This window comes from Rattus norvegicus, chromosome 18 (genome assembly GCF_021556685.1).
Source record: "Rattus norvegicus strain SHRSP/BbbUtx chromosome 18, alternate assembly SHRSP_T2T, whole genome shotgun sequence".
NCBI lineage: Eukaryota > Metazoa > Chordata > Mammalia > Rodentia > Muridae > Rattus > Rattus norvegicus.
Window position 1 is genome coordinate 59,584,132 of NC_141551.1, and position 16,276 is coordinate 59,600,407.

Here is a 16,276-nt window from a genome sequence, read left to right on the forward strand (position 1 = left end):
GTTGTAAAGTTAAAAGAAATGTCACAAATTTAGTCAGTCTGAAGACTCATTTGATAGTTAAAGAAACAGTGAACGACAAACGGTTAACATGTCACAATAGCCCTCGGGTTGCCAGACATGAGACCATGACCCTCATGCTAGAGTCTGGGCCTCTTTATGTGAATAAAACAAATGTCTTTTGTGAATAAAAAAATGATTGTTAAGACGAATTTTCCTGATAATATAGGACCTAAAACATTCCCCTGCATTGTGCTGTATCTGACAGGCCCCTATTCTAACAAGTACCATGGGGCAAGCATGTCACCATAATTGCTTGTTAGGCAAGACATCTACTGAGGATGGGGTTAGAACACCAGTGCTGTCAGAACACAAGGGAAGCCTGGTTCTATTTTGTGGTATGATGACATTGGGCTCTTGTTTCCCTTCGATCAATTTTATTGAAGTCTGGTTTACCTGGCAGAAAATGCAGATTTTAATTTTGTCGTTTTGTAGGTTTAGAAAACTGCATATATGTTCAGAACAATTCCCACACCTTGGAAAGTTCCCTCCTGCACCAGCCAGCCTTTTGCTCCACGAGTGTGTGCTTAGCAAACATCAGTCTGATTTCACATCAGAGTCTCCTGTCAGGGCTAGTCAGCAGTTCTGGCTTGGTCCTTGCACTGTCTGGTGATCTGAGAAATAAAGAGTAGAAAGGCTCTTACTTCTGTGGTAGGTCTTGAGAGAAATGACTGAGTTGCAATACCTTTGTTTGGCATCCCAAGCCAGAATGATAAGGGGGGTGAGGTGACAAGTTTGGAAATCACCACAGACCAACAGAGTTGGGGAGGTCTTAAGAGTGGATTTGTGGGAGAAGAGAAGACAGGTAGCCCAGTGGAATTGGATGGCCAGAAGCTGACCTCTAACATCAACTGTCTTCTCATGGATTTGAACACTTACTGATTGAAGAGGGCTGTGTGTATCCTGCTGAGTAGCCACAATAGACAAGTGAGGTCTGGGATGGGAGAATCGGGTTGTTTCCATAATTATTGCATAATATAGCACATGCTGCATTAACATACATTATTTACTAAATAAATGCAGGTTTTAAAAAAATGTCGGACTATGATCCTGTTGCCCTTTTGCTTTTGAAAATGGCCTTGGTGCCTCTCAGGCCTTGGCCAGCTCTCCTGGGCTTTGAGAAGCTCCAGAGTGGGAACATTTGCCAAGCCTCTAATGACAAGGGCCCATTAGAGCACATGGCTGGATTCCTGGAACCTCCAAGTAGATTTTTAAAAAAAATGGAGCCAGAAAATTAGCTTGATACTCACTCTGCCAAGGAGGGACACACATCCCCAGTGGTGGCAGCTCCCTGGAGGTGAGGCAGATGGGTCATTATGACAGCGCTGCCAACAGCAGCTTGGCTCCAAGCATCTCTCAAGCTCACCGCACACACACACATCCCTCCCGACGCTGGGCAAATTAGGAATCCTTGTGACCCCCATGGCTCTTGCTGTCAGTACAAGAGGCGTTATGAAACGCAACAAAGAGTATTTTAAAAAGGATGAGAGTAGTGGGTATGTGAAATCATTAACAATATGGAGAACTGTTTTATGCCACCCGCTGGGAGTCGAGGTGGGGGGAGGGTCAGGTGTCTTGTGACAAAGGTGTGACAAGAGTGAGGGCAGCTAGTAGCTTATGAAGATATGAAGTGGTAGGGACCCTGCCGTGACTGTATTGTTCTCCCCAAATTCATCTGTGAAATCCTAACCATCAGTATTTCAGAATGGGACCTTGTTAGGAAGTAGATCTTAACTGAGTTATTAAGAATAAAACGAGCTCCTAAGTGGCCCTGATCCAATGTGCTGTTGTCTTTCCAAAAAAAAAAATGAATACCCAGAGAGATAAGCAGCATAAAGAGACAAAAACTTTTTCTAGCTGAAGAGAATAGCTTGTTCACTGTTTTCAATCCAAGCCTCTCTCGAGCTGAAGGTCTTGATTTTGTACTTTTCTCTCTCCAGCGTGGGAAGAAGTAACTTCTCTTGTTTAAGACCCTATGCTGTAGCACTTTGCAGTTACAGCTGTCAAAGGCTAACATCCTACTGCAGAACACAAGAGAGTCTCCTCGGATAGAATAGGATCAAGAGTTTTAGTCCCTAGACCAAGGAGTGTCTTGGCTGTGATCTGAGTATAAAAGAGGAGCTATCCAGCAAAGAAAAGAGGTGGTGCAGCTGAATTAGAAGGGAAAGATATTTGGCCAGAAATATATCTATCCAGGGGTCTGGTAGACCAAGGTGGACCTTTGAGGATTATGTTTATGCAGCTGGAAACTTCTAGAAGCCTAAAGGCAGGCAACAGATGCAATCTGAGAAAGAAGCCTGGAGGAGTCCAGTGTAGCCAATGTCTGCAGGCTGCCCCACACAGGTGTCTGGGAGTGTCCCTAATCCTCTATTGGCAACTTCCTCCTCCAAATCTCACCTCTGAAACAAAGCTATAAACCAGGCCACTGACCATGTGTACACATTTACTACTGGAGATAAAGAATTCTTTTCCTCTGTAGTGACTGATTTATGTAGGTCTCTAGGATCAGGTTAATTGTTACCCACAGGGTGAGCTACTACTGCAAGACTGGGAATGGGGTAATTGGCCACCCCACCCCCTTGCATTGTCCTTGGTTCTTCACACTGAGAACTGTAGATGATGCAACCCCGTGCTGATTGAAGCTGGCCTTGGAGGGTCTCACTTGCCTCACTGAGCCAAGTCGCGGTGCTTGTGGATTTTAGTTTGAGTTTGTTACTTTCCAAACAATAAATGGGCATGTTTTCTGAATGGAAACAAGCCAGCCTGTCTGGATTTAAAATCCTTTCTGGGAACATGTTGGGTGTAGTGTGGTGGAGGAAAGCTATACATTGGTAGAACAAAACTGCTGTGAGATTTGTCTCCATCAAGGTTCTTCCCAGTCCAAAACAACCACCATATCAGAGAAGACTGCTAGCTTGGGGAATGAGCAGAAGTGGGAGATTGTTGGAAGTTCAAGTTTGGGCCTCCTTTTGGTGGGGGGAGAAGATAGCATGAGGTTGAACAATGAACTCTCTCAGGGCCAATTTCTTTTTTTTTTTTTAATCTTTATTAACTTGAGTATTTCTTATTTACATTTCCATTATTATTCCCCTTCCCAGTTTCCGTGCCAACATCCCCCTAACCCCTCCCCTCAAAATGGGCTTCCCCTCCCCATCCTCCCCCCATTACCACCCTCCCCCCAACAATCACATTCACTGGGGGTTCACTTGGCAGGACCAAGGGCTTACCCTTCCACTGGTGCTCTTACTAGGCTATTCATTGCTACCTATGTGTTGGAGCCCAGGGTCAGTCCATGTATAGTCTTTTGGTAGTGGCTTAGTTCAGGGCCAATTTCTGAACAGTAGAGTTTGTCGTATTGTCTAGAGAAAGGCAGATACAACTGTTCTCCAACATTTTGTAGGCTGTCACAAGAAAGGATATATCTGGGGTTGTTTTTAATACTGGTTTTCAATTGATTCCTCTATCTGCAGGCAGATATAGGTCTTCCAATATGATTTAATCGTCGGAGCCCCAGGGACTGGTAAACTCCTGCAAGCTGCAGAGGGGACTTTCCAATTCATTTTGAGTTCTTTTCGGAAGACAAGCCCCAGCTCTGGGAAGACCAGTGAGAGACCTGGCCTGGCTTCTTGCTGTTTCTGAATAGAGTGAAAGGCCCACATCATAATAATGACAACAATAACTGCATCTGTGACAGCTGTGCCTTTGGGGGTGCGTGACTGCTCTCTTGGACTTAACCTCATGGAGCAAACTGCCATTAAAGGGTCAGTGACACTATCTAGTAGAATGGGACAAGATCTTATAACTGCCTCTCAGGTCTGAATTCAGACCACAGCCTCGAGGGCACACCGAGGGAGAGAAAATGGCAGGCTACTGACAAAGCCAGGTATAAGTGAGAACTTCTGAGAAGTCTCCATGTTACCTTCTGGGACTCTGATCACCACGCACAAGGCCAGCATCTTTGCCTTATTCTGTTTAACTTCATCAAATGGGGGAATGTTGGATGGACCATGAGACAGCCTGGAACATGAGTATTAAAAGGCATAGGAGGTGTTTACTCTAATATGCTTCTCTTCTAGGCAATGCAGAGAGAGACATATCAGAAGCAGGATCTCCCTCTGGTAGGTACAATACTGTCGTATGCCATGGGTACCTGGAACTCAGGCCAGGAGGTTATGCATGGTAGTATATTCTCAACTGAGGAATACTTTGCTTTCTGGCAAAACTCCAGAAACAATGGATTTGCCAGTGCCTCTAAATCAGTAGTTCTTAGCCTATGGGATGTGACCCCTTTGGCAAACCTCTATCTCCCCAAATATTTTTATTACAATTAATATACTAGCAAAATTATAATTATGAAGTAACAATGAAAATATGTTATGGTTGGAGGTCACCCCCCAACATGAGGAGCTGTTTAAGGGGTTGCAGCATTAGGAGGGTTGAGAACCATTGTTCTAAATAGATGCTGGCCTCTCTGAGTCAAGCAGTGGGTGAACAGGGCCACCTTTAATACTCTGTGTGGGCAGCACTGACTGTGACTGGTCACAGGTTGGCCACTCTAAGTATTAGGGATCAGGAACTTGGACAAGAAAAGAATTTGCTGTGGTTTTACATTCTAGGCAACTGGCCACATCATATTCTGCTCAAGCCTGGAGATTGATTCTCATTCTACCAATAGATGTGATTCTGGATCTCGTGTTTTAATTACTCTTACTCAGAATGAGCTGTCTCTTTGTCAGAGGTTGCTAGCTGATTTCACAGTGGTGCAGTGAGAAGGCCCAGTGGCATGATCCAGTGTAGAACAATGCCAATCCAGAGGAACGATGCAGAAAACTCTGAGGCCTTTGTTCAATCATCCTTTCCCAGAGGACCCAAACCAGACATACTTAGAGCTTTCTTTTTGTTTGTTTTGAAACAGGGTTTCACTATGTAGCTCTGGCTGGCCTGGGACTCACTACGTAGGCCTCGAATTCATATAAATGCATAAATTAAACTGATAATAGATTATCGTAGATTCACTGATCTGTGACCCACAGGCTGATATCATAGTTATACAGATGGAGTATGAGAAAAACTGCTCGAAAACAATTCTTTAGTGTATGTATACAACTTTATCATTTTTAAAAGCTGAGAAAATTTGTATACTAATGCATGGTTATGTTTATTTGTTTTGCATATAGAGCTAAATCTTGGCAGAATATTTGATACTGCCGGATGGCATAAAACATCTTCAGCGTTAACAAAGGGCATGCACCACCATCCTCAGCTACTGTCTTTCCCAGGAAGCCTGCATATCTCCCCTCCATTTTTGAGCTGAGTTTCTGCTGTGTATAATCAAAAACTCTTGGCTTAGAGCGTTAAAGAATATTGACAACAAAATTAACAGTTTTTAGACAATTAGTTGTAGACATAAAGCAGCAAACACACTTAAATAAGGTTCTCAGCACCTCTGGGACCCAAACTAGCCCACTCCCATCTTCAGACGGAGGCTCCTAAGTTCAAGGTTAAAGCGCCTGGTTGTATGAGGCCTGGTAACTGAAGAGGTTAGCGCAGATTTATGAGGTGGAGTGTCTGAGATTGAATGTGCTGACCACAGTTTGCTATAAACGGGGGTGTAGGACATGTGCGAGCTATGGGGTCAGGTGACCATGAGAAATGTAGAATGCAGATTGTTAGGATTGGGAGAAGAAAGGCTGAAAATGGTGGAAACACTGATGATAGAAAAAGTTGGTCTGTAGAGATGTCACAGGAAGTGAGGTGAAAGTAAGGTCTCCCTCGATTGGGCCGCTGCAGTTGACCTCCTCTCCCTTAGACAGGTGCTTTAGCAAACAGTGGGGAAAAACTGTACCAATAGAGGGACACTCAGATATGTAACCAATATGGAGTGACCTCCCCCTCCCCCTTTCCCCTCCCCTTTCCCCCTCCCACTCCCCCTTTCCCCTCCCCTTTCCCTCTCCCATCCCCCTCCCCCCTCCATCCCCCGTCTCCTCTCCCCTCTCTTCCCCTTGCCCTTTTCCCTCTGTTTCTCCTCCCCTTCCTTTCCCCTTCCCCTCCTCTTTCCCTCCCTTGTTTTTCTCTCTGTGTGTGCATGACCACACATGTGAGCACACGTGTGTGTGTGTGTGTGTGTGTGTGTGTGTGTGTGTGTGTATGTGTGTGTGTGTGTGTGCGCGCGCGCACGCGTGAAGTTCGGGGGTAAGAGGCGTGGCTTAGAAGCCGGAACAGACTTGGTTCATCCCACAGGCAGCTGCCAGCAGAGGGGCGCTTCCAGTCGTGATTGAGAAACGGCTGTGCACTATCTTTCCCAGAGTGGGTTGATAGTAATTAATTGTTCATTGATCCCTCAGGTCAGCTCGAGGTCACCGAAGTTACTCTAGTGGCTTGCTAGTTTGCCAAGCAACCAGGAGGAGTAGTTTTGAGACCAGTGGGAGCTGGCCTGTGCCCTCAGCCCTGACAAGAGGTGATGGGATAATTATGACAACCCTAATGTCTATTATTGCAAATAACACGCAGTGAGGCGTTCAGGAAAGACGTGTCAGCCCATCACTTAAGACTCGAAGAGGAAGATGCACACGTAGGAGGAAGAGGAGGAGGAGCGAGTAGTTGGAATCAGAACTGGTATTTGAACACTTTGTTCCCGGTTCGTGGTGTTGTTAAGCGGAGGTGGGGAGACCTTGCTGGAGGAAGGGGCAGGATTTGAGAGTTCAAAGCCTGGCTCCTACTCTGTTTCTTTCTCTGCCTTGTGTTTGCAGCTGAAGGTGTGATCTCTTGGCTTCTTGCTCCGGGTGCTTCCTTCCATTCCTCCAATGTCGTCATGGACTTCCTTTGGAACTCTAAGTCAAAACTGGCTTTCCCTCCTATAAGATGCCTTCATCGTGGCGTTTTACCACAGCCAAAGAAGAGGAACTAATAAATGGAGAAAAAAAGAAATGGTTTTAACAGTGGCTTTTTCTTTTCAGCACAGGAAGTAATATTTCAATGGGATTGTTATTACGGCTGCCATCTTAGGTAAATGTCCTTCTGGGTACAAAGCTATTCCTGAGAAATCCCACAGGTCTCTCCCCTCCATCTGCCTGTTTATCCACACAGGAATTTGCGGTCCAAGACAGAGAAGGCTTCTGAGATCTGAAGGGCATACACAGCAACAAAATATGAAAGTATTCAGACCCAGATGGTGCCCCTGCCCGCCGTACCTTCCCAGCCTATAAATGGTCCCAACACAAGTCACCCACCCATCACCTGCACTTGTGCTGTCTTTATCCAACAAATAGGAGTGGTGTACTTTGGGTTAGACGCCATCCTCAGTGCTGATTTTACACCCACGTTCACGTTCCTGTGCCAGTCCTAAATGGTCTTCCTTGTTTATATCTCCCCCACCAAATAGACTGTGAACTTTTCAAAGATTAGCTATGTTGGGTGCCTTGACAGCAACCACAGTCAGCCTTTATTGAGTATTTTATGGGGTACACTCCAGCCTTGGTAGGCTTGCTGATTTATGTGAGATGAGAGTCAGTCCTTTCTAAAAAATCTGCTTTGGTTAAGAGGGAAAGACAACTGATAGGGTATTCTGTGAATGTTCTTGTTGAAATATACTATGTTATAGTTATTCTAAAGCTCCAACCTATAACCATAATAATAACTCAGGGAGGAGAGTGAAGTAATGACTACTCCTTTTGGAATGCTGTATTTCTGGGCATCAGTAATTTCTATTCAAGCAAGATGGATGTGGGTACCTTTTATGGATCTTACTGGCAATAGTTTTTTTGTTGAAACACCCTTTCAACAGATCGACACCTCCGCTGTACGGTCATCAGTGACCACCAAATCTGATGGATGCCTTTGGGGCATGTGATGCAGGTTTTTCTTGTAATGAAATGTTTCAGGTTATAATTTCAGACTCTTGTTGCTTTCTTCCCATGTCCTCAGCAGCCATTCTTATCTCCACACACGTTATCATTCTCATCTAGGTTCTTAGTTGCCACCTCTACCAATAATCTCCCTAGGTGGCCTGGTCTCCCTTTCTTTGGACTTCACAGGCAGATCTCCCTAGTTGGATGCTCTATATGAGCCTTACACTCAGTAAATGAAGGCTGACAGACCATTTCTCCTTGCCTCCCCAGTCTCATCTCCTGATGTTTTGCCCACTTAGTCAACAATGCCATCCGTATTGGCCCAGTCACAAACATCAGAGTCAACAAGAGAAAGCCCTCTTCTTGTCAGTCCTCACTCCCAGTTAGTTGCTCATCAACTCCAGAATGAATTGAGCATGTATGTAGTGGTGTGCATTTGTAATGTGTATAAAGGTGGAAGGAGGGAGTGAGGGAGGGAGGGAGAGAGAGAGAGAGAGAGAGAGAGAGAGAGAGAGAGAGAGAGAGATTTCATCCGTGTGCTATGGTGCATCTGTGGTAGCTCAAGGACAACTTTGAGGAGTCACTTCTCACTGTCCATGTTTATTTTGAGGCAGGGTCTCTCTTCTTTCTGCTGCTGTGCTGTACACTCCAGGCTGTATTGCCCATGCATTACTGGGTGATTCTCTTGTCCTCACTACCCATTTCTCTGCAACAGTATTGGGATTTCAGGTGGCCCTCACTACATCTGAATCTTTTATAAAAGTTTGAGGGATTGAACTCAGGCTTGTATGGTAATACTCTCTGAGTCATTTCTCAGGGGCTTTTAAAACCACTATCATCCTCTTCGCCTACTGGACCACAGCCCAGTTCTCTGTTCACCCTCCCCATCACTGACCATTGGGGTTGTGGCTTCAATTGTCTGACCCATGGCTATACTCTTGTTCTTGCTTCATTCACATCCTACTCCATACCGGGAGAGCTCTACTTAAAAACTCTGCAAGACATCCCCATCACCTTAAAATTCCATCAGAGTTTCCCATATCTCTAGAAGGTCAAGAAACTTGCATGTTTTCCATGATTATAAAGCCCATAATCATTGGGCCCCTTGTAACCTCTCCTGCCTTAAATGTTGCCTTTCCTCATAGGACAGCCACGCTGTCAACTGTCCTGGATTTCCTGTCCTCCATCATCTTCAAGCCCTAGTTAGACACCATCACACCTCCAATCTCTACTACTTTATTCCCTAAAGCTATGTCAACACTTACTATAGTAGCATTAGTCACACAATAGGTGATATATCAAACTTTGTTTTCCACTGTTAATCTTCACTAGCTGATGAAGGTACCATCCTCTGTTCTCATAAAGCAAATTTGGAGACGAAATGCAGGAGCCAGAGTCCCACCATGGAGCTGACACTTTATAACTCTTTTTATTAGGCTCTTCCTAGATCATCCAGTCCTAGTCAGCCACCTCTGCTTAGAGATCTGTTGATCCTCGTTAACATAACCTTCCACCTGGGGGGATTTTGCTTGATTCTTTGTTTTCTCTCAGGCCCCCAATGTGGGCTGCATTGCAAAGGTTCGGCAATTTGTTGAGAGAAACTAGTTCCGGATGAATCTTTTCTACAGTCTACTTAGTGTCTCAAATCGGTGTTCTCAGAATTTATGAGGTAAAAATAATGCCATATCTTGTATCAACAAGTCCAAGCACAAAACGACTTTCTTAGCCTTTACTTGTAGGTAGCTTAAAGTGGTTCCACCAAGTGTAGTCTAAAGGCTCTTTCGAGACAGCCCTCCCTTTCCTAGGTACCAGGGTCCTTTTGAGAATTAGCTTCTGAATGTGAACAAGCCAGCTCTTTAAAGTTTAATGCCCCAGCCATTTTAATTGTTTCTTTCAGAGTACAGAAGAGCAGCTGAGCCACAGAAGCAGTGATCACTTGCCAACTTTCCTCTTGCAGAGCCAGCCGAGGTCTTCCTGAGATTTATAGTCGCCCCGTCTGAGACCCTGGCTTGGCATCTACCTTTGCTCTCACATAAAAGGAGCCTAATTTCTGCTTTTAAGAAATGTGTTGCTCGAGAGATTTTTGATTTGGGTTCTTTTAAGAATAATGCAATAAAGTATAATAAAAGTTTAAAGTTTTTTCTTTTTTTTTCTCTTAAGTGCCCTTTCCTCCGTCTGCACTTAAATTGTCCCGAGACTGTGTTGCCAGGTAAAATATAGGACACTTTTTATTGTCCCTAGTCTGACTTCCATTTCTGTAACAAAATATTGGAGACTTGAAGGCTGTGGACAGAACTCAGTCAATAAAGTGCTTGTTTTGTAAGAGCAAGGACCTGGGTTGAACCTCAGGACTAACACAAAACAAAAGTATAACAAAACAAAAACAAATGAACAAACAAACAAACAAACAAACAAACCACGTCTCAAGATCTGTACTTACAAGCCTCGTGGTGAAGAGAATGGTGGGTATCTGGGGCTTGCTGGCCATTCCAGCCTAAGAGATGAGCCCCAAGCCAGGGACAAACTCTGTCTCCTACAGCAAGTTGAGGGCTGGAGACATGGCCCAGCCTCTAAGGATCCCGATTGCTCTTCCAGAGGGACTGAGTTCAATTTCCAGCATGCGTATTAGTTAGCTCAGAGCTGACTGCAAGTCCAGCTGCAGGGAACCCAGGGGATCCAATATCCTCTCTGAACCTCTGTGGTACACAATATATAAAAGAAAATTAAAATAAACCTTAAAAATTATAAAAAGAAAGAAAAAAATGTAAAACAAGCAAAGCATATGTCCCCTAGCTTCCATGTGTGTTTGTGTGTGTATTTGTGTATGTATGTGCACTTATATCCATACACACAAAAACATGACTCTAAGACTTGGTACTTTATGAAGAAAAATAGTTTATTTGGGCTGAGCCAAAAGAATCTCCTTGACTCCATCCCATTGAACAGTCAACCACATCATGGTGGGACAATGTCTGTGAGGGTGAGGTTACATGGCAAGACAAGAAGCCAGAGAATGAGGAGAAAGGATAGGAAAGAAAGGAAAGGTTTGTTCTTTTATAACAAACCTTTCTGGAGAACTAAGCATTTCCCATGAGTGCTTGGTTAATCACATTGACAGTAGCACCCCCCAGCAAATGCATTTGGCTGCTTCTGAATGTCCCTGTTACATCATGCTTTGCCACACTGGGGACAAGCTTCCAGTATGTGAAACTTTGGGTGGCACTCAGACCATGAGGCTCGATAAATCTAAATTTCAGAGACAGAGCAAATGCTCACTTGTACACATAAATCTCATGCAAATTTTAGAACATGTTTACGTTTTTAAACTTTTTGTTATTTATCTAAAGCTCAAATTTACTGGATTCCCTACTTTAACTTGCCAAATCTGACAACCCTTGCCTAAGGCCTTTGGTTTCTTCCATGAGAGCCTGAGAAACGGAAAGTACTAATCTATATGAGAGAGCACTGCGCTAACATCAGTAAGTCAGCAAATAAATAAATGAATCCTGTCAGTTGAGACTTCGTGCTCACAAGACTATGTTTTTACAGCTTCCTCATAAATATTCCTTTCTTGTAGTCCAGGATAAGTGAATAGAGTTTCAGGATACATTTCCATCCGTGCATTTTGTCCATTACGAAAAAGATATGTTTTTAGGAGACTTGTACATAGATGGGTGAAAGTCTCTGTCTCTGCGGACACAATTGAAATTTCATGAAGCAAAAGAGAAAATTATTTGAGCTGTGGTTCCCCTCCCCCAAAGACAAGTGAAAAGAATTCATAAAAAGAGTAGAGCAGTGGACCCAGAGAAATAGACGGACGGATGGATGGATGGACAGATGCACACAAACACACACACACACACACACACACACACACAAACACACATAGAGTGTGTGTTCTTCTTTGGATGCAAGATATCCTTTCTACTTCCCCCTCTTCCCTCCCCAACTCCAGCTCTCAAAGCTGGGTGAGTACCAATGCCCCCAGAGGCAACATTTGGCCTTGGGTTTGAAATCGATTCTTTCTGGGTTACAGGGTGTCAACAGCAAGCAGGAGCTCAGCTGTCATTTGTAAGACTTCTATAGACCCTGACAGCAGTGCCAGATCCCTGCCTGCTGTCTTTTGTATCAGGCTCTAATCCACATGGATGATGTCATAAAGGGGGCCCACATGGGACTGCCTACATATGTGTTGAAGTTGGCCTGTAGGATAGTTCTAAGAGGTCATTGTGATGACCTCGTCCCACTCTGGTCCTGTCCTGGCTTATCCTTTTGACTTAAACACTAGCTTTGGGGGCTTCCTTGGAGAAAAATCTTTCTGGGCCAAGACCCAGGAGTCATGCAGTCTCAATAATAATCTGGTATATACCCAACATGGGTGGGAGGCATAGTACCTTTATGGGTATCTTAGTTAGAGGTTTTCTGCTATGAACAGACACCATGACCAAGGCAAGTCTTATAAGGACAACATTTAATTGGGGCTGGCTTACAGGTTCAGAGGTTCAGTCCATTATCATCAAGGTGGGAGCATGGCAGCATCCAGGCAGGCATGGTGCAGGAGGAGCTGAGAGTTCTATATCTTCATCTGAAGGCTGCTAGAAGACTGGTTTCCAGGCAGCTATGAGGAAGGTCTTAAAGCCCACACCCACAATGATACACTTCCCTCAACAAGGCCAGCTCCAAATAGTGCCACTCCCTGGGTCAAGCATATTCAAACCACCATAATGGACAAGTCTACTTCTGTCAAAGGACTTGTAGGAAGTTTTGGGAAGCAACATCTACCTAGACAGGTAGTGAAGGGTGAAAATTGAAGATGGGAGTTTGTGGTGATTCTAGAATGACAGTTTTGAAACCTCAGAGTTGAGGGGCTTTGGGGTCTTTGGAAGAAAGAGTTTTTGAGCAGGATTTTGGAAGAGATAAGGGAAGCAGAAAGAAGTGCAGGGATATCACCTCTGAAAAACAGGCCCACAGGAATGGCAGCAGAGAGGGATGGGGCAGATATGAACAGCTGGAAGCAGGAGGTGAACAATGAGGCATTCTACACTCTGGTTTGGAGACGTGGGCGCACCTATAGTAAGGGACACTTACGAAGCACATAGTCCCGGGACCACTCAAGAGCATGTAGTGCTGTGAGACGACAAGAACACATTGTTACAGAGTTGCTGGGGATGTTGTACTCAGATTTATAGATCATGTATCTGGGACTGTCTTGGGGACTGAAATCCATTTGCTTTCTAGGACTGGTTGCTTTCCGGTCCCTTATAAAATAAACAGTGGATGGTATTGTTTGGTTGGAACCCCTGCTCATTCCCTATATAAGCCAAGAAACCCTGTTCGTTCTTCTTCCCCAACCCTGCCCACAAGGAGAAAACTCTGGATTTACATGTCATCTCTCTCAGTCTCCAAGTTTCAGGCAATCCACCTATCAATGCCTACCCAAGGGCTCAGCTTTTATTTTTTTTAACCTTATATCGGCATAATCCCAGCTCCTAGTTCACACATCATCTCCTTGCAACCAAGATAACCCCGGCCCCCTTGCTTTAGCCCAGGCTTGCAACTCCACTGACCTCCATTTGTGGATTGGTGAACTTGCCTGGAAGCTGCTTCTTAATAAACCTGCCTTTATTCTCTTGATTTGGCTTGAATTGGCTTATTTTGTAGGGAGAGACACCTATTCGATATTAGCAGACATCAACTGATCACTGAATTGTTTTACTAGATAGGATGGGTTGGAGAAGGAAGAGAACTCAGGTTTCCTGTTCCTGTTCCTGTCTAGACTGGCTAGTCTTGGGTGTTCAGATCTCACCATTTCTGGATTTTTCTCACTTCTGTCAATTCAGCCAATTATAAGCATCTAGCAGGAAAATTGGTCACACCAGCCTTCCCCATTCTTTGTTCCTTTTATAAAAATGCCACGGGGTAGGGGTTGGGGTACAGCTCTTCAGTGTTCTTAGAAAAGTGAGCTCAACATATTTTGCTAGTTCCCTCTGTCTTGGCCTCAAACTCAATGAAGTCCAGTTAGAAAGAGCAGGGCAGGACTCCATTCGAATTAGAGCTTTAGACCTGTCATCAGCTGTGAGTAGCTCTGGATATATCGGGGAGCCTCTTAAGATTGAGAAACAAAATTATTCCAGCGGAGCTTCCCCAGGAAGACAAGTGGTGGAGTGAGGATCAGCTCTAACCCTTTCGTGGGACATGGGAGGAGCTTGTGTAGTTGATTGAAGGACATACTCTTGGGAGAGGCACTTACTCGTTTCTTGTCACTACATCTAATTTTTTTTTTTAAATTAGTCACGTTCATGAAATAAACAGCAGGTCAACATACTGCTTCAAATTAAGGAACAGATGCTGCAGTAGTGGCTATGGCTTCAGCGTGTCCTGGAAAAGTTTGTGTCTGAAGTTTAATTTTCAGTATGTCAGTGATGGAATCTTTAATAGGTGGAACCTAGTACAACGTAATTAAGACACCAGGGCACAACCATCAGAAGCAATTGATGTAGTTCTTACAGGACCCTAGTTGGTTCTTGCCTAGCGTGAGTTATTACTAAAGGAACAAACCTGGTGCCTGAATTTCTCTGTTTCTCTGGACCACCCAGTGGTTATTTCCTCTTACAAGTGCCCTTCCATAACGCATTTACTTTGCTGTGCTACAGATGGCTCTCCTCAGAGCCCAGTACACACTATTGTCATGCCTTTGAATCTCTAGTGAGGTATGGGAAATATCACTGGCAATCTGTCAGAGCTAAGGAACCCCACCATCCTTGGGGAAGGCTGGGCTAGAGACCGAGAGCATGGCGTGTTGGATCCCTTGCTTTCTATAAAAAAATAAAATTCTTTCTTTATGAAGTTCTTATTCTTGGTTGGGTATTTTGTTAAAGAAGCAGAAAACACTTTCAGTGGGAAAGAGACAGCTTAACGATCAGATTCTTTTCCATTTGGACAATATGGAGGAGGTATACCTTGTCTTTAGTATTTAAAACGTCTCATCTGAAATACCATGACACGTTCTAAAGCAGAGATGATCTGGCTTATGATGAGGACTACAAGAGAGAAACAGCCCTGTGAGAGGATTGTCAGAAGCCAGGTGGAAAGTCTTTGAGAGATGCCAGAAAGAATATGGGTTATGATTGGAAGAGATTGTCATATGGAGGTCAAGCACAGAAAGCAAGGAATCCAACGCTCCAAGCTCTCAGTCTCCCCCAAGCCTTCCCCAAGGATGCTGGGGTTCCCTAGCTCTGACAGACGGCCAGTGATACTTTTCCATACCTCCAACTAGGGAGAAAGAAATCCCAAACAGGCGTCTCACCCACGCAGTGTACAGCACTGTGCGATTAGGTGCCTTTGGTCTCTAAGATTCTCCTCACCCTCTTTCCTCCTCTTCTTCATTCATTCATTGCTCTTTGTATCTAAACCAGGCATCCTCCTGCTGACTGAGGGACTCACAGCAGGGCTGCGGTGGGGTTTGTCTGACTGAGTTAGGAATGAAACAGATTGTTGCTGCATTTCTAGGTCTTGGCTAGTGCACAAGTCCTGTTTTTGTATCCCTTGCCTGGGATGCTGATACCGTGGAGACTGGATGGAAATGAGGGAGACTTAGTTCCTATTAGTCAGCATACAAAGTTGGCAATCTGAGTGTCTAGACGGCCCTATCGAGTGAACAGGTCTATGGCAAAAGTTAGCCTGTATCATATAGTTTATTATGGATTAATATGCAATTTCTTTCTTATGTTTTCAAATATTGGGAATAGGTGTGGGTATCAGTCTTTGGGCACTACCCGAGGTCTAGGAAGCTCTGACTGGGAGATCTTTCCAGATTAACAGTAGAAAAACCATGGCTGGGAAGATGGCTCAGCTGATAAAATGCTTTCTGTGCGAGAAGTGCAGACCCCACCATCCACACGAGAGCTGGGCCAATGCCCACCCATAATCCCATCCCATAAGTCCAGGAGCAATCTGCTTCATTAGACTACTCCCAGTACAATACAAGGTCCTGTCTTGGCAAAATAATGGGAAGAGTGATTGAGGAAGACATTTGACATCAACCTCTGGCTTCCAGACACATGTGAACACACATATACATGTTACACACATGTGCACCCACGTACATGCAAGCACAGATGCTCACATGTACAGATACCACATACATATATGTATATGCAAAAAAGGAGGAGGATGTGATGATGGTAGTGGTGGTGATGGTGGTGGTGAAAGAGGAGAAGGAGGAGGAGGAGGGAAATAAATGGTTAGCATGGGGGATGGAGAGTTCTGCATGGCCACCACACAGGGACCCTCTGAGGAACTAGTTCCTGTACCAAGGCCACTCAGGTGCTTCCTACTCTCCCCTGTCTTGGCTCGAAGTGCAGTTTATCTTC

The 16,276-nt window shown here is 44.5% G+C and overlaps 1 long non-coding RNA gene across 1 annotated transcript; it reads left to right on the forward strand.

Annotated features, from left to right (window-relative positions):
* Positions 1-3,813: 3,813 nt before the first annotated feature.
* On the forward strand, positions 3,814-10,039 carry LOC120098227 (uncharacterized). The gene is made up of 4 exons (XR_015643052.1): positions 3,814-3,940; positions 4,134-4,175; positions 7,014-7,062; positions 9,802-10,039. It is a non-coding gene; the product is annotated as an uncharacterized LOC120098227 (long non-coding RNA).
* The last annotated feature ends 6,237 nt before the right edge of the window (positions 10,040-16,276 follow it).